We start from the raw sequence: 19,611 nt of genomic DNA on the forward strand, positions 1-19,611 counted from the left end.
TCTGAATAGACACAGATTTCCCTAAAGCTGCCAGGCCTGCAGATGTGGCCACTCCCATTTGCTAACAGATTCTGAAGATCACACGGAGGCCTCTATTGGGGTAGGTGTCTCACAGGTTGGAGGTTATTCCCTCAGAATCTACTTCTGGGCCAGGTACAGTGGCTCATGTCTATAGTCTCAGCATTTTGGGAGGCCAAAGTGGGAGAATTGCTTGAGTCCAGGAGGTTAGGATTGGCCCAGGCAACATAGTAATACCTCATGTCTTAAAAAAAATTAGCCAGGCATTGGACAGTGTGCCTGTAGTTCCAGCTACTAGGGAGGCTGAGACTGGAGGCTTGCTTGAGCTCAGGAGTTCAAAGCTGCAGTGAGCAATGATTGTGCCACTGCATTCCAGCTTTAGCAATAGAATGAGAATTTGTTTCTTTTTTCCTTTTTCTTTTTTTTTTAAAAAAGAGTTTAATCTATCTTTGTCTGCTCTCCTAGCTAATCACAAGAGCTACATCCAGCACAACTAGGTGGGATAAACAGGGCCTGCTAAGGGGAGAGAGAGATCATGTTGCCGGGGAGCATGTGGGATCAGAGACTGCTTGTTTAGATAGGAGAGCACTCTGAAGAGCTAACTCAGCTTCACAGCTCCCTTGGGATCAACTGAGGCCTAGTGACAAGTGCATGACCAGCCCAATCTGCTTATTTCACTTCCTTCTGGGACCTCCAATCCTCTACTGGCAACTTTCAGAACAGCTTGCTAATGTGCCTCTTCCCTGAAGTCTGTTCCAGATCCTCTCCTGTGTGCCTGTTATGAACTGAATTGTGTCTTCCTCAATTCACGTGTTGAATCCCTAACCTCCAGTGTGACAGAAGTTGGAGTCAGGGCCTTTGCAGAGGTCAGTAAGGTTAGATGAGGCCACAAGGGTGAGGCCCTAATCCTGTAGGACTCTTGTGTCCTTAGAAGAAGAAGAAACCCCAGAGCCCTTTCTCTTTCCACGCATGCAGAGAAAGGGTCATATGAGGACATAAAGAGAAGGTATCATCTGCAACCCAGAAAAAGCAGTCCCGCCAGAAACCAACCCTGCTGGTGTCTCGACCTTAGACTTCTAGCCTCCAAAACTGTGAGAAGTGTGTAGTGTTTTGTTAGGAAACCTGCAGCAGACTAACAGTGCTCCTGGCTCATTCCGTGTTTCGTCTATTGTAACACATATCACCACACTTGCTCACAATCCTGCCCCCATCCTATCGCATAGTGCCTTGAACCCTGGCACACAGTAGTTTCTCAACTAGTAATTGTTGACTGAATGGTGGATGGATGTGGCTTATAGAGATGGAAGAGCTCTCAGGCCGGAGTAAGACCTGGTGGAAATGAGGACCACATCTAAAGAAAGAAGGGGGCTGGCCAGCTGTAGAATCACAATAAAAAGCAAATCTTAGAATGGTGTCCCTCAAGTAGTATTCAGGAGAGAGGTGACTTAGTCATGGAATTTTGATTATTTTGATCCCATTATCAAGGCCATGTCAAAAAGTGGAAAGGTGAGGAAGAGGTGTAACCACTAGATGTCTAGCATTTACAGTCACATGGGTAAGACGCTGCCATGGAGCCAGGTGCCCCCGGGCGCCCTTAGCCTGCTGTCCTTGCACATTTGCTCCCTCCACCATCCTCTTCTTTTCCTGCCTCCAGTCTCCACAAATAACACCAGCTGGGGTTTAGTTTCTCATCCAGACTTGTGGAGAGGTGAAAGGCCTGGGGTATTGAAGTCCATGGAATGGTTATAATTTCCTCTTGTAAGTGAATTAACTTACATTCTGATTTTGCACATGGATCCTGTTTAGCATGAGCCTGACCCCGAGGGATGGATCTGTTCTCAGTGTGCGGCAAGTCATGTTTCTGACCCTATGAGACCCGGGGCTAGACCCTGAGTTGTAGGTGAACTCACCGAAGTCATGATGCAACCTCACCTCCTCCACCTGTTGACCCAGAATCCTGTGGATTTGTCCAGGGAGCATCCAGACCTCACAATGTGCTGAGAACTCAGTCTCTGCTTTGGGGTTTCTGTGAGCAGTAGGGCTGGGACTGAGTAGCCAACTTCCTTTTCACCTCTGATATTACCTGTTGCTGGATACATATTCATTGTTCAATGAAGAGCAGTTGAACGAAATGTCTCTGTGGTACATGGGAACCCTGGGGACAAGGAAGCTCCTCCCTTGGGGTGATGGATGAGGAGATTTCTAGGGCCTGTGGACTGCAGTGGATCCACTGCAGGATTTCACAGGGGGTCTTGGATGCTTACTGCACTCAGGGACTCTCAGAGGGCTCTTCAGGACTACAGATGGGCTCTGAGCCACAATTTGAGAAACAGTGGTCAGAACCAAATTTGGTTCTTCTGACTTGGAATAAAGCCTTTTGGATCCTTAAAACAAATCTTGTATATCTGTTATGTATTGTATTTCCCTCCCCCATTTTGCTCTAAGAGAAACTGAAGGTCTGGATTACTATCACCATGATCATTATCAAAAAGTCCTTGGAAGCAAGTAACTGTTTTCTACTCTGAGTATATGGAGAATTCCATATTGAAATCCCCACCCTAGCAGATGAACAGTATTGTGTCAGACAGTGGCAGCAGACTGGGCGTACTCACCCAATCAATGTATAGATGTTGTATTTAACAGGTTTTAAGATGCACATTTTTTTCACACTTATCATCTCTGATATTGAGATTCATCTTATCACCTATGGCAGGTCATGGTCTTAATGGGAAAAAACTTTTTTTCTTAGTATTAAATAAAATTATAATGTCAGCCAGGCTCGGTGGCTCAGCCTGTAATCCCACGCCTTTGGGAGGCTGAGGTGAGTGGATTGCCTGAGCCCGCGGGTTCGAGACCTGCCTGGGCAGCGAGACCTCATCTCTACAATAAATCAAAAGTCAGCCTGGCATGGTAGCGCATGCCTGTAATTCCGGCTACTCGGAAGGCTGAGGCGAAAGGATCGCTGGAGCCCAGCAGGTCGAGGCAGCGGTGGCCGGGAGCGGCCACTGCACTCCAGTCTGGGCGACAGAGTAAGACTCCAACACAAAAAATAAAATAAAATAAAATAATAATGTCTTCTAATTAATGTCATCCTAGATGAAATCTAAGAGTAAAATATTAGACTGCATTCTTGGTTGGGCAAAGCAGGGAGCTAGAATGCTTTTTTCCAATTTTTCTCCCTTATACATGAAATATTTTGCCCCATGTGGATGAAGAGAATTGGCTGAAGGGAAGAAACACCTCCCAACATACAATTAGGAGGAAGACCAGCACTACTCAAGGACATAGGGTACAGCCTTCCTGCTGCCTCTCCATGCCAAGGAATGCTAACACTGTGCTTGCCTGGGTATCCCTCTGGTGTAGATCACCTTGGACCCTTCCCTCTAATTTCTCAGTTATAGAATGTGACCACTCCTGTCTCCTAGGCCCTCAGAATTAGCTAATCCAAGCAATAACTCTGTGAGATACCTCCATGGCAGTGAATTGCAATGACTTCTTGCTTTGTTCTCTTCCCTTCCTTCTCCTGTGTCATGTGCATATTAACAGTGGCTTCCTGGAGTTATAATGCTTCAGTCAAGGCAGAAACTGTCATGATGGCAATTATAGGTATCAGTCACATGCAGGCAGAAGTCATGTGTGAAGTTTATCACTTCCTGAAAATCATATCACTTAGTAGGATAGTTCAATTTTTATACTCCTTTGTAGTTTAGAGAACATATATGGGAAATATTTTCTTAGTAGAACCTCACAAAACACTCTGAAGACAGAACTAGAAACGTTTAGGAGGATATTGCAGTAGTTTACACAAGAGATGGTGATGCCTATCCAGGTAGATGACCCTAGATGGAAGAAAGGAAGACGGAAATCTGGGATGATAGGTAGGCTGGAGTACATGTCCAATGGCCTTTCTGCCCTAGTTCCAATCCAATTACCAGCTGAAGGTCTGTGCTCTGTAGGGTTCTGTGAGTAGTGTGTAGCCTTCTGGGCAAGATAGGAACCTGGATACAGTGGAAAATCCTGAGGAAAAAAATTATTGATTCTAAGGAGACTGAGCTGTGGCGATCTACCCATAGAAGGTCGGTGGCTCAGCCTGTAATCCCAGCACTTTGGGAGGCTGAGGTGAGTGGACCGCCTGAGCCTGCGGGTTTGAGACCCGCCTGGGCAACTTGGCGAGACCTCATCTCTACAATAAGTCAAAAACTAGCCGGGGGTGGTAGCGCGCGCCTGTAGTTCCAGCTATTTGGAAGGCTGAGGCGGAAGGATCGCCAGAGCCCAGCAAGTAGAGGCTACGGTGGCCGGGAGCGGCCACTGCATTCCAGTCTGGGTGACAGAGACTCCAACTCAAAACAAAACAAAACAAAACAAACAAACAAAAAAGGTCAATGCCAGCCCAACATGCTCCTAGAAACACTTACTGACTACCCTACTCCCAAGGAGCTGGGGTAGGACTACAGCATGGATTGGGTTCCTCTGTCCCTCTTTGTTGCTGAGGAGATGGATAGGGGAGAGACTTCTTTCAGGGGTTTCATCAGGGACAGGGAACCTGACATATGGGCTGGTGCCTAGAGTTGGAAGATGCTGTGCTTTCCAGTGCTGGCAAGTTCATTGCCATTCTTGATAGCCTGACCTGTGTTCCAAGAAAGAACAGAATCAAGAGCTCACAAAGGAAAATTCATGTACCTAGGGCTTCCCAACAGCCACAGAGGGTAATGACAAGAATACCCAGAGGGGAAACTCCTCTGAATACAACTGCTGGAGGAGATAGACACTGGTCTTATTTTAAAAAATTATATAAGTAGTTATGGAGAGTCGTGCAGCATTGAGGAAGACCTCCTGGAAGCAGAAAATTGAACAAAAACAAAGCAAACAATAGCCACGATTTTAAATATAAAAATTCAGCAAAGAATAATCATGTTGACCTAGAAGTTCAAGTGAAATAAGTAACTTAGAGCACAGATCAGAAATATATGGTGACAGAGATCAGAGAGAAAAAACGAGATTTGGAGAACAGATTCTGAAACTCTGACACATGAATAGGAGGAGTCTAGAAAAGGTAGACTTGGGAGGGTCTGATGATGGATGTAGGTGGGAGCTGATGGAGGGGAAATGCCAAGGATGTCTCCAAGGCTTCTGGTTTGGGAAGTTGGGTGAAAAGTAGTGTCACTACCTGAAATGGGCCACCCTGGGGGACAAGTGGGTTGTTAGACAAAAAGGGCAGGTGGGGAGAGCAGAGCTCAGTTTGGAAGGGTTGAGCTTGAAAAGTTTATGGACATGGAGGTGGGGGCATTGACTGACTGTTGGATATATCGCTCTGGAGTTCAGAGCAGAAAGCTGGAGATAGAGAATTAGAAACCATCAACCTACGTTGCCCTTGAAATAATGGACGTAGAAGAGACTGAGAAAAAAACTAGCCCCCAACTGTAGGGACAAAGTGGCAGTGTGATTACCTTCTTCTCTCCTTTCCCCTTTTCTCCCCCACTCTGGACTCTACACTTTGTCTGCTTTGTCCCCTTCTTGAGAGCATGTTTTGTTCCACGAGACTTGATGGGAAAGGAGAGGGCTAGAAGAAAAGAGAGGAGGAAAAAAAGAAGAATATAAGACAGAATATTGGGAGGGGTGCCCTGAAATGGGGACACCATGTGAATACGATGACCCATGAGAATACGATCTATCATGGGAGTAGCTTCACAGTGAGGCACCGTGGTTGTCTTTCCTGAGACATAAAATGAAAGCTAGAACTAGCATTTGTTGAGTCATGATGTGCTGATCAGTGGATATGCTCTTTAACACTCATTCTGCAATTTAATTTCCTTTAATAATCTTATGCATAAGGAAAGTGAAGCTCAGAGACATCAAGAAACTTCCTGAAAATCACATAGTTGGAAGGTAGCAGGGCTGGATGACTTGCTTTGCTCACTGTACCATGGAGCACTGGACCAAAGTAACACGGCAGGCAAGCAGCAGACTCAGAGTCTCACCCATATGACTTTATTTGTATTTATACTGCGTTTTGCTATCTCAGGCTGTTCAAAGATGTGAGCACTCCCTTCCTCCAGAGGGAAGTACACACTGCCAGCCTGACCTTTCAATCTGGGCTGCTCTCTGTGCCCGCCAGGTTGCCAGCCAGATCAGACAAAGGGAGAAGAATAAGCGGTCATTCTTTCTGGGAGTTGAATGGCTGCTTCCTTATAAATACCTAGACAATCAATCTTCTGTGAATTCAACCTTTTCATTACCTATTAGCTGAATCCTAAATCATTGATGAGATGAGTTGGGAAAACCCCCAATTCATTGACTAACATCTTGAGAGTTTATCAACTCAAGCAAACAAAAAAACAAACTAACTAACAACTGCAAGCAGCAACACCTGGGACAATACTCAGCAGTTATTCACTGTGACAGAAAAAGCAGCTCTTGCTTACCACTTAGAAAATGCCTGATGTTCTCAGGTTTAAGATAAATGACATTCCTTTTAACTTGATTTATTATTTTTTAAAAAAGTAACACCAAAGTGCTTCTTGTATGTAAAGCATGCTGTACTAGGTGCTGGAGATTCCACAAAATAGTGTGTTAATTCCAGATTTCTTGGGATCATCCACATTTAAAATGTTGACTTATGTGGTCCTCACAGATGCACTAAAATTTGTTGGAAATGTTTTCCGGACTTCGGTTTGGAGACTCTGGTTATTACAGTCATATCCTTGCAGATCTTCTCAAGGACTTGGCTGAGCATGCATAATATGCACCAGGCAATTATCTTCCACTCAGCAAACATCTGGGGAAGGGCGATTAGCTATGTGTGGGCGATGCACTAAAGTTAGGGAGGAAAAACCCACATTGCTGCTCTTGCTTACTGCCCTGTAGTGGGCAAATGGGTGAAGAAATACAAACTGAGTTCCAAGTAAAGATGGAAGACCGTGTACATAGATGTGTCTCCTCTCTCTGAGAGATCCTTTAAAATAATGCTAAAAATCACAAAAGATTATACTCTTTCCACAATGAAGTGAATGAGAAATTTCAACACATTTCTTAAAGCTGGAAAACAAGTGGAATGGTGGTACCTGGTGAAGTAGAGGAAAGGAGGGGTCTACAACTAAAGAGTAAACTTAAATGTTATGTCAAGTTGAACTTCAATTTGAAAGGAGACCTAGGAACCGAAGACATCAGGCTTTGTGGGGGGTGGAGTGGTATGTGGGGCAATAAGCAGAGGCATTAGTTGGACTCTGCCTGGAACAGTCAACCTCTCCCTTGATCCCCACATGAAACACTGGGATTAAGGCATTGTTTTTCCCTCAATGTGTGCAAACAGACAAACAAAGACAAAAAACAAGAAAATTAAATTAACTTCGTGACAGATGAATACAGGAAGTTCAGCATCTGAATAATAAAAATTCTACAAAGAACAAATACAATTGAGGAGAGGAAATTATCCAAAAGTAAAAAAATGAAAGAAAATTCCCAAAGTCAAAAGGTAGAGTTTCCATATTAAAAGAGCTCACCATATTCCTAACGTAATGAACCCAAAATGACTCTAATATTAACACATCATCGTGAAGCTCATCATCCAAAGATGAAACTCCTGGCCAGGCATGGAGTCACATCGGTAATACCAGCACCTTGGGGGGCCGAGTCAGGAGAATTGCCTGAGCCCAAGAGTTAGAGACTAGCCTGGGCAACATAGTGAGACCTCATCTCTATAGAAAATCAAAATATTAGCTGGGTGTTGGTGGTGTGTGCCTGTAGTCCCAGGAGAGGTGGAAGATTCACCTGGGCCCAGAAGACTGAGGCTGTGGTGAGCCACGATCGTGCCACTGCACTTCAACCTGGGAAACAGAGTGAGACCCTGACTCAAAATCAAATCGAAACAAACAATAACAACAATAAAAAAAATTCCTGAAGTCTTCCCAAAAAGAAAACAAACCAAAGTAGAAGGTCCACAGAGAAACTGTCCAGATCCTAGCAGCAGACTTAGCGGGAGTAGCATTGGATGGATGTTGGTAGCCTGTTAAGAATGTCTTCAAGATTTTCAGGGGAAAAGAATTGTAAGCTAAAGTTCTATACCTAGACAGATGAATTGTCCAATGTAAGAGTGAGTTGATTTTAGACATGTAAAGACTAGGGAATTTTATCTCCCATGAACTTTTTCTCAGGAAGTTGCTTGAGAAGGTACCACATCAAGGCGAAGAACTCAACTAAGAAAGAAGAAAAAAAGGGAATCCAGGATATGGCAGATTCATCCCAGGAGAGTGGCCAAGCCTATTCCACAGGCCTGGAGTCCAGCTCAGGTGATTGAATTGGGACAGGCCTGCTAAGGGAAAAAGTTCCAGTCATATAGTAGGATGGAGAATGTATTGCTTTTTAGCTTCTTTTCTACCACACAAGTGGTTTAGCTGGATCCCAGAAGTTAGTTTTGATATGCATCATTTTTTTCTATTATTTAAACCATATTCTAATTTACAGTGTGATTTCTTCATTAGGTATTTAGATGGTGTATTTCCTAATTTCTAAACAGATGGGGCTTCTAGCAATCCTTTTGTTACTGATTTCTGTCTTAATTGCATTGTGGTTAAAGCTCCTCAGTTTGATTTCTACCCTTTGAAATTTGTTGAGGCTTGCTTTACGGTGCAGCATATGGTTAATTTTTTAAGAGTGTTTTGAGTGTTCTTGCAAAGAATGTGTAATTTGCAGTTGCCAGGTATGGTGCTCTAAATATGTCAATTAGGATGGGTTTGTTACATGTTATTTGATTTTTCTCTTATCTTTTACTGATTTTTGCTTGCTTGATTTTTTTTTTATCAATTTCTGAGAAAGGTGTGCTTAAATATCCCACTGTTTTTATAGATTTGTTTATCCTTTAGGTAGTTCAGTCAGATTTTGCTTTATTTATTTTGAGTCTAAATTATTAAGTCTATAAAAATTTTAAAGTGTTACGTCTTCCTGGTAAATTAAGCCTTTCATCATAATGAAGTATCTGCTTAATCTCTAGTAATGCTTTCGCCTTCAGCTCTGTGATAGAACGTATCAACTTTCTTCGAGTTAGCATTTATATGGCGTATTTCATCTATTATTTTACTGTCAACATTTGTTTCCTGTTCCACATGTATCTTTCATAAGGAGCACATGGCTGTGTTTTGTTTTTATATCTAGGTGGATGATTTTTCTTTTAATTGGAGCATTGCGCCTACTTACATTGAATACTTGTCGATTCATCTGGGTTTAAATCTCTCATTTTACTCTGTGCCTTTTTTCCTTCTTTTCTCTCTTTTAAACTTATTTTTACAATTTATTTCCCTCCTTTCTTTATTAGCTTTGAAGTTATACAGTTTTGTTATTCTGTTACTGATTACCTAAGAGATAACAGCTTGGATTTGCTATGGTTCATCATTCATTGGTGCTTTTATCCACTTCCCAGAAAATGCAGAGATCTAAGACACTTAAATTCCTCTGTCCCCTTCTGACTTACATGCCACTGTTGTCATGTATTTTAAACTCCAAAACACATATTTTTTACTGGTTTATATAACCAATGTTACACACATACTTCTCCCTTTCATTTATCTTCATTTCTTTCTACATCTATGACATTTCATCTGGCATAGTTTTTCTTCTACTTGAAACACTCACTTTTAGTTTTTTGTTTGTTTATTTTTGAGATAGTGTCTTGCTCTGTCACCCAGGTTAAAGTACAGTGGCATGATCATTGCTCACTGCAGCCGCAAACTCCTGGGCTCAAGCGAACTTCTTGCCTCAGCTTCCTGAGTAGCTGGGACTACAGATGAGCGCCACCACGCCCAACTAATTTCAATTTTTTTTCCTTAGGAATGAAGTCTCACTGCATTGCCAAAGCTGGTCTCGAACTCTTGGCCTCAAGTGATCCTTCTGCCTCAACTTCCCAAAGTGCTGAGATTACAAACATGAGCTACCCTGCCCAGCCAGGTTTCCTTTAATGTGGGTCTGCTTGTGAACAAATGCTCTCAGTTTTGTCTAAAATGCCTTTATTTTGACTTCAGTTTTGTTTCTGCCTCCAGTGAGAATTTTCATTTGCTTCTTTGAGGAACTGGGGGCCTGAACAATCAGGGACACGCTAATCCAGTTTCAGAGGTTGAGAAGATTGGAGCTGAGCTGATCATCGCAAGGACTGGTCACCCTGGTTCACCCGCACAGCACTTCAGGGCTCCAGACCAAAATACAAGGAGATGATCATGCCCTCCCTATACATTTTGTCCTCTACTGCCTGGAGGCTTTCAAAACTTCCGAAATTAGCAAATATCCCCAAAGGAAAGATGTTAGTCTCACTTCTCTATATTTTCAATCTTCCCCTAGAGGTTGGCTTGGTGAGTCTTCGCTATCCTGTTAGTTCTCTAGTATTTCCAGATGACGTCTTCCCTCACTTTCTTCCTCTCTCTCCTCCCTCTCTCCCTCCCTCCCTCTTCCCATTCACCTTCCTCCATCCCTCTCTCCCTCCCTCCCTTTCTTTCTTCCTTCCCTGTGCCAGGTTTCCTGATAGAGGAGTTGACACGAAAGACACAGGAGATCCACAGTTTAGTGGGAGAGACATTTACACAGTCAAATCTGTCAGCACATAAGTTAAGTCTATGTATGGGGGTCTCCAGTGTAAACCAATCATTGTAATCCAGTGTTATAAAAAGGGTAAAAATAAAATGAGTAGGAGCAGAGAGGAGGGGAGGGCATACCACCTAAGGCCATCAGGGAAAGTTTTGTTTGAGATGATTTGATGCATAAAGTAGCTGCAAGTTAACTGGAACATTTTCTCACGTGTAGAAAACCTGATTTCCGAATACTGTTCTATAATCAAAGCACATCTAAAGTACACAGATGCTTTATAGAGATCATTTCCATTTAACAAACATTGATTGAACTTCAAGTGTTTGTTAGGCACTGTGCTAGGCACAAACACTGCCCTGAGGAACTTATGGTCTGATAAGCAAGACAAACCCACAGAAGATAATTCCATGTATATAACAGAATGATTGGTGACAAGACATAGTTTTTTTTTGTATTAAATTATTCTTTATAAAGAAATATTGGTTCCTGGATCAGAGAAGTACAGGCACTGAAAACCATTTACAACAGAAAGATAGTTAAGCAGAACACAGCAAAGTCCTGATGCTCACATGATGGGACTTTTTTCAACTTCTTTCAGAACATTCTCATTTATCTTTACAGGATCCTCATCTGTCTTGTGAGAAAAAAAAGAATAAATCTCTTATTTTAAAACTGATTTCATTTAAATGGTTTAAGATGGATCTTTTCAAAATATATAATCTGAGTCATAGGATAGCAGATGCGAACCTAGGTATGGGACGAAACACCCTGTGTCTTTCCCACAGTCAGAGGGGCTGACTGTTGACCCAACTTCAAGGCCACAGTCAGACCCAGATTAACAGGTAGAAGAGAGAATTTCAAGTCCCAGCCCTGACATACTGAATCTGTGACCTTGGGCAAGTCATCTGGTGACACCTCCTCCCCACCTGCACATTGTCCAGCAGGTAGTAGATGTTCAATACCTGTTAAACCGAGCATCTCTAAGTCTCATTTCTACACCTGAAAAAATGTGGATAAGTGCTGTTGGGAGGACAAATGAAATGAGCGAATGTGGGCGCTCATAGTAAAGGAAAAAATGGGTCGGAAAGGACTGACTTGACTACATAGCTGGTCATGTCAGCTCTGAGGTGACTTCTTTATCTCTCAATTGGGTATGAGATTTATGGTTAAAGTGAGACTGCTTCTTTGCTGTTGTTTTTTGAGGGTTAACCTCGGTGAGGTTCATGGTGTTTTTGATGGCAGGATAATGAAGGAAATAGGATATTCTTTAGAGTCAAATGAGAGGAATGGAAAACAAACCATCTCCACTGGCAATGTTAGTGAGTACTAATGAAAAACATGGGCCATCTTTTTGTCAATGATCATATTTTCTCCCTGAGCCTAACCTAATTGTACCATTGAGTGCTCTGGGGCCCTCCTCACTTATTTAACTATTATGATCCTTTACTTATGGGCTTCCAGATATTATTATGGTCTCCTGACCCTAATGAAATGAGAGGCTTTAACTGAGTTAACCCATCAACAGTCCCTGATGAAGCCTGACAGATGCTCTTTGGACTCCATGGACTTGATGACAGTCACACTAGGGCTGCACTCTTTCTCCACACTCACTCCTGAGCTGGGTGAGTGATAAGAAAACATTTATGATATCCTCAGAGGCAGAATGGAATCAGTGCTGCCTATGGGTCCACCTCCTAGAGATCAATACTGGGTCCAACACCTCTGGAAATTTCTTTGTGTGTACTGGATCACAGGGACTAGGCTTCTGAGAGGGTCTAATCTGGAGATGGGCAGGAGGGAGGAGGTTGAGCAGCCGAGTAGCCGTTTCTTGGAGTTCCCTTGGGAGATAGATGCAGGTGGCTGCTATGCTATGCAGTGGGTGGGAATGAAAGTCCCTATGTAACAGTCCTGATTTTGGTCACCTACTGTAGTCTCTGGCTGAAGTGGCCACTGATCAGCGTCAGGTTCCTAATCTGTCTGGTAAAGCTGATAAATTTACCAATCTTGGGCCAGGAGACGGCAAATTGGGGTGGGTGGCACTTACATGAGCTGGGTGATGAGGTCACAGAATTGATTTTGGGAGTGGACATGGCAAAAGTGGGGGTTGTACCTGGACAGCCTCAGCAGAGAGGTGCTGCCCACATGCTGGAGGGTGGCAGGAGGGATTGTTGATTCTCCCATCTGGCTTTCTCCTTCCAAAATTCACTCCCTTTCCACAGATGCCAATGCTTTTCAAGGGTTCTTAGAACCCAAAAGAAGCTGCACTCCAACTGTTGATGATAATGAAATTCCTTCATCTCTATTGAACAATTATGGTCATTTTTCTTTAACAGAATAATGACTTTTTTTTTTAGTTCGAGACTCACTCTGTGCCCAAGTTAGAGTGCAGTGGCATGCTCATGGCTACCCCAGCATTGACCTGCTGGACTCCAGTGATCCTTCCACCTCAGCCTTCCAAGGAGCTGGAACTACAGGTGCGTGCTACCACGCCTGGCTAATTTTTTATTTATTGTAGAGATGAAGTCTCGCCAAGTTGCCCAGTCTGGCCTTGAACCTGCAGGCTCTACTCGCCTCGACCTCCCAAAGTGCTGGGATTACAGGCTGAATAATGACATTTTTATTAAGCACATTCTATCTTCCAGACATTCTGTAAAGGTTTTAAATGCATTATTGTATTTTATATTTATTACAATCTTTTGAGTTAATTTACTATTTACAGATAAGGAAACTGAGGCTCAGAATGGTTGAGTAATTTTCTTGCTGCCACACTTCCCATTTGCACTTGACATAAAAAAGTCTATCATTCATGTATTTTTTTCCACAAATTCTCCTTGAGACATTTACTATGTATGAGATAGAATTTTTTTTTTTTTTTTATTCAGAGTCTCACTCGATTTTGCCCAGGCTGGAGTACAGTGGCACACTTAAAGCACACTGCAGCTTTGACCTCCTGGGCTCAGAAGATAATTTTGTTTCAGCTTCCCAAGTAGCTGGAACTACAAGTGCATGCCACCACGCTCAGTATATTTTTTGATTTTTGCAGAGATGAGGTCTTGCTGTGTTGTCCAGACTGGTCTTGAACTCCTGGGCTCAAGCAATGCTCTCTCCTTGGCCTCCCGAAGTGCTGGGGTTATAGGCATAAGCCATTGCGCCTGACCACAAGATAGAAATTACTAGAAGTTCACCATCCTGTTGCTTTGAGACGTAGTTTCACTTCTTTCCAATTTCCTCAGCTGGGCTAAAAGTTCCTAGACAGATTGTTAGTAATGTTATTTTGAAAAGTCTCCAGGGAGAAAAGTTTTTTTAGGTTTTCTTGGTAACTTAAGTTTTCCAGAACTTTCAGGGATTTCTTAAGGCTAACCTAAGACACTTTTGCTACATTCGAAGCCAACTCCTCATGATAGGTAGAGAACAGCCAGAGCCAGAGGGAAGTCTTTGAGGACAGTCTGTCCTCAAAGGAAGAAGTTGAAGGAGGGGTTGGGGTTAGGGTTGGGGTTAGGGTTAGGGTTAGGGTTAGGGTTAGAATTAGGTAAAGGTTAGAGTTAGGGTTAGGGCTAGGAATGTAGATGTTGTTGGCAGTGAGATGGAACCACAGGATCAAGGAATATGAGAGAAAATGAGCCAAGGGAGACTGAATTGTTCCTCCAGGTCATTGAGCCATTTCATAGCAGATCTAAGACCAGAGTCTTAGGCTTCTTATTTCCAGGAAGACAGAGGACTGGGGTGGAAACAGCTGGGGCTTTGAAGGTAGGCACGTGTGGATCAAACCCTGCGCCTGCATTTCCTAGCTTTGGAATGGCTGCCACACACCTCATTTCAATCTTATATATTTAGTGCCTTGGTTTACTCATCTGTAAAGTGGGCCCAATAAATGAGATAATGTATGCAAGTCCCCAGGGTGTCACAGGGGCTCAGTTAATATTATTTCTTTTCATACTCAGGACCTGGTCTTTTAATTAACTATATTAATGTAACAAATCACAAAACCTTATAGCTAGAAAAAACAATAATAGTTTATGCTCTATTTATTTATTGTTTAAAGACTGTTTTATTTTTATTTTTATTTTTATTTTGAGTTGGAGTCTCACTCTGTCACCCAGAGTGGAGTGCAGTGGCCGCTCCCGGCCACCGCAGCCTCGACCTGCTGGGCTCCAGCGATCCTTCCGCCTCAGCCTTCCAAGTAACTGGAATTACAGGCACGCGCTACCACGCCCGGCTAATTTTTTTGATTTATTGTAGAGATGAGGTCTCGCCAAGTTGCCCAGGCGGGTCTCGAACCCACGGGCTCAGGCAATTTACTCACCTCAGCCTCCCAAAACGTGGGATTACAGGCTGAGTCACTGAGCCTGGCTTGTTTTATTTTTTTGAGTTGACGTCTCACTCTGTTGTCCAGGCTGGAGTGCAGTGGCACAATCCTGACTCACCGCAGCCTTGACTTCCTCCATTCAGGCAATCCTTCCACTTCAGCCTCCCAAGTAGCTGGGACTACAGGCACGTGCCATGTTAATTTTTAAAAATTTTTGGTAGAGAGAAGGTCTCGCTATGTTGCCCAGGCTGGTTCTGTGTTCAAGCAATCCTCTCACCTTGGCCTCCCAGAATGCTGGGATTATAGGTGTCAGTCACTGCACCTGGTCCACTAATCATTTATTAGCTCTAGCAGTTGCCATTGGTCAGGAATTTGGGCGCAGCTTGGCTGGGTGGCTCTGGTTTGGGGGTGTCTTAGTTGAATTCAGATGTCAGCCGTGGCTTGACTGAGGTTGGGACATTTAGCATTAAGGTGTCTCACTCTCATGACTGGCAAGTTGGTGCTGGCTGTTGGCCAGGGATCTCAATTTCTGCCATATGGGCCATTCCACAGAGCTGCTTGAGTGGCCTCACAATGGTGGTGTCTGAATTTCCCTAGAGTGAGTGATCCGAGAGAGGGGATGGGGCAATGCCATTTGTGACCTGTCCTGGAAATCCACACACTTTTGCCATGGTCTATTGGCCATATGGGGCTGATGCTGATTCACAGGGGGAGGGGACCCCACAGGAGATGAGAATCACTGGGAGACTGCCTGACACACTGCCCCATTGATGGGGGCTCTGTGCCTGCTTTCACAATTGTGCCAGGGTGTCATGTCCCCTCTTAACTTCCTGTGTCTTGAGTGTTGTGTTGGTATTTTTCAACAGTCACCCTTAGATCTGCAAGGAAGACAGGGCCTGTACCCCTCTTAGTGTCTTTTGGAGTTCTGAGAACACTGTTTATAATTAGCCAAGCAATAATTCCCACCACTGAGCTAACTCCAAGGCTCATCTGCTTGCTTCTCTGGAGGTTTTTAAATAGACGGGGATGTGTTAATGACACAGTACATTATCTGTCTGTTACCATTTTGGCAGGCAACGTAGAAACATGACTTTTTAAAGGAGGAGTTCATCAGTGTTAAGGCAGCTCCCGTGGCACAGCCATGCAGCCGTGCCAAAGGCTGCCCCGGCAGGCTGGTGCTGCAGAACGCCGGGCCTGACGTCACGGCCTTGGAGTGTCTGTTGGGCGTGACCTAGGAGCAGAGCTGAAGCTCAGGGCCCTGGCCCAGCTGGGCTCATTACTGCTGCCATCTTCCCACTTCCTCTTCACTTGGAACACACTGCATCATTCCCAAGGAGGAGGCCTGTGAAGTGTGATTGCTGCTTATTTGCTGATGACTTTCAAATCTGTGTGTCTTCTCTGCTCCCCACCACATCTACCTCCCGGGCTCCAGACGGCTCGCTGCTCATTTTCTTTTGGGCGTCCCACAAGCATGCTGAAAACTGAACTTGGAATGTTCTTTTCACCCAAATTCCCAAATCCTCCTACATTTTCCACCTCAGTAAATGGCACCACCATTCTCCCTGTTGCCCCAGACAGAATTCCAAGAGGTATGACATGATGATTAAGAGGGAAGGACAGAAGGATTGAAGCCTCAGTGCTCGAGGCTGAATCTCAGCACTGCTGTCGGCAAGTTGGTGGTCTTGGGAAATTTGCTCCAATCAATGTCTCTGTTTCTTCTTTGGTGAAAGTAGAGATAATAATGAAAACAGTCTAAGAAGTAGGCTAGGTGAATTAAATAAGAAAGTAAATGCTCTAAGAATCGTGAGAATCTTTGGAGTCCATCTAAATATTTCCTGAATTCATCTACTTCTTCATCTTTGCCCTCCATATCCACTTGTTCTTAGGATTTGAAACAAATTGCTTACACGACCAGAGGACTTTGCGGGTTTGACCTGCCTCTTCTCCGCCCCGCCTCCCCCCTCCTCTTACTGAACTTCTTTCAGTTTCTCTGACAGAGCACACAGGCCCTTACCTTGAGGCCTCACACTTGCTTTTTCCTGTTCAAAGAAAAATACTCCCGCCAAGCTCCGGCTCAGGGTCCACTATATATTTTAGTGTTGAGAAAGGAAGGGATGGGTATAATGTGCACAGGTGGGGATGGTGGGTACACTTACAGCCCAGACTTCCTCGCAGCCAAAAAATGTATACACATTTTAAGAGATGTTATCTAAGTATTACTTTTTGAAGTTGAATTACGGTAGCAATGTGTAGTAGGATGGTGGCTCAAAAAATGAAATTAATCAAGTGAATGCTAGTAGCATCACCATGCAACAGGCAGGGCAGTGAAAATGGTGGAAGCATGGTTGTCATTCAAGGACCACAAGACCATTTGAAGCGGCGTTTGAAATTCGAGAATGTTGTGGAACTACCATGACAATGGAGGCATGAGTATGCAACAGAGCCTTCAACACGTCTAACAACTGCACATATTGGTGATAAGTTTGAGATGCATGGTAGTGTGTGTAATGTGCACCAGGGAAGATTTGGGAGAGCTCGTACAGCAACAAATCTTGGAGTAGTTTGCCATAATCAGAAGTATCTGGATGCTACTGTAACCACTTTGAGTACCTCTTGTAATTGCAGAAGTCAAATGTGACTTGTATTCATTTTTTGTTACTGGTATATATTGAGTACAATTCTGATACATATTTTTCCTTTCTTAAAATGTGTATACATTTTTTGATAATGAAAGGCAGATAGAGGTGAAGACAGATTAAGATGCTTATCTTCTCCTTTCAAATCACTCCTAGGCCTTCAAGGACCCAAGGATGGGAGTTGATATTTGACTCCCAGGTTTCTTAGTTATCTGAACAGCTATGGACAAAGCATATCTCAGGTCTGATCTTGGGTTTTCCTGGATGTATTCTATGACACCTCTGGCCCTGCCCCATTTGCCTGGCTCTCAGTCATCTCATCCTTTAATCTAAATTGAATATCACCCCTTTGGGAAACTAGTTCAGATCAGTTGGACTTGGCCAGGCTCCGCTTACCGCCTTCTTCTCTTAGTCAGGCTGGTTAATCTCCTGTCACCTCCTCTCTCCGTCAGGCTGGTTAATCTCCCTTTACCTCCTCTCTCAGTCAGGTTGGTTAATCTCCCCTCGCTTCCTCCCTTAGTCAGGCTGGTTAAATTCCCCTCATTTCCTCCCTCAGTCAGGTTGGTTAATCTCCCTTCAACTCCTCCCTCAGTCTGGCTGATCAATCTCTCCTCACCTTCTCCCACATTCAGGTTGGTTAATCTCTCCTCATCTCCTACCTCAGTCATGCTGGTTAGTCTCTCCTTATCTCCTCTCTTAGTCAGGCTAGTTAATCTCCCTTCACTTCCTTCCTCAGTCAGACTGGTTAATCTCCCTTTACTTCCTCCCTCAGTCAGGCTGGTAAATCTCCCCTTACCTCCTCTCTCTGTCAGGCTGGTTAATCTCCCCTCACCGCCTCCCTCAGTCAGGATCGTCCCTGATAGGTCAGTGGGCCAGTGCCATGGGTAAGATACAAAGCATTGCACAGAAATTAGATTAGAAAAGAAAGTTTACTCAGAAAGCAGATTAGAGAGAGAGAGAGAGGGTGGAACCACCTCTTCAAGACTGGAGAGGGGACCAGAGGCTTAATGAATGTGTGGCAGTGAATGCTTGAGGTTGAAGGCTTTTAAAGCTTCTTTGGGGTGGGGGGGGGGGGCAGGAGGCAGGCAAGCATTCACAGGAGCTGACCTCATGGTGATGGGGTCTTTTTCTTGTATCTCTGGTGATTGGATGAATGGGTGGTTCAGTCACAAGCACATAGACAAAGATGGGCCAGTAGCTTGACAGATGAGTCAGCCACCTAACCGAGAAGGGCAGGGCCAGTAGCTGAAAGACAGACTTTTAGGACAAAGATGTTAATCTTAATGTCTTGTGACTCACCCAGGTTTTCAGGAAATGATTATTGTCGTGTATGAGCTCAAGGAGATCAGAGAAACTCCATTCTCCTTTCATCCCCTCACCTCTTCCCTCAGTTAGTCTGGTTATTCTCCCCTCACCTCCTCCAGCAATCAATAAGGCTTTCTTGAAATAACTCATCATCAGGCTCACCTCTATATCTTCTCTATTTAGTGACTGGTGTTTAACAAATAGGTGTTGAATTAATATGTAAGTGGGTTGCTACAACTTTTCAAATCTACTTGCTTTGACTATCCAAAGGACCACCAAAGCTACCTCTTTGCTAGTGTTTTACTCTTATTTCAGAAGTGGGTACATACATCAAATTCTTGGCACGTCTCTGAAAAAAAAATGACATCCAGAATTCCTGTCTTCACCCAACAAACATTTATTGAGAATTTCTTATGTACCAGGAGGTATTGGAGATGCAAAGTTGAATATGACATAGTGCCAGGATTCCTATTGTCACAGAGTTTTCAGTCAGGAATTAAATGAGGTATTGAGCAAACAACTGTTGAATGAATGAATAAATGATGAATAAAAGTACTTCATCTTAAAAAAAAGCAAACCTTTTAAACTTTATAATTGTTTAGAGGTGACTAAATGTGTGTTGCTATTGTGCAGTTGGAAATTTATCTTCAAATTCATTCATTCATTCAGATTATAGTTATTGGGTATCTGTTATATTTTGAGTACATGAATATCTACTAGTTTCTGGATGGGAGCCATTAACCCCACCCAAACTGTGGAAAAATATTATAGGTCCTTCAA

At 43.6% G+C, this 19,611-nt stretch overlaps 1 pseudogene; it reads right to left on the reverse strand.

Annotated features, from left to right (window-relative positions):
- LOC103270423 overlaps positions 1 to 18,194 on the reverse strand; it is a 33,678-nt pseudogene extending 15,484 nt beyond the window's left edge.
- Between the last annotated feature and the right edge of the window lie 1,417 nt (positions 18,195 to 19,611).

The sequence above is a fragment of the Carlito syrichta genome, unplaced genomic scaffold (assembly GCF_000164805.1).
Source record: "Carlito syrichta isolate Samal-C Ts95f unplaced genomic scaffold, Tarsius_syrichta-2.0.1 Scaffold309827, whole genome shotgun sequence".
Taxonomy (NCBI): domain Eukaryota; kingdom Metazoa; phylum Chordata; class Mammalia; order Primates; family Tarsiidae; genus Carlito; species Carlito syrichta.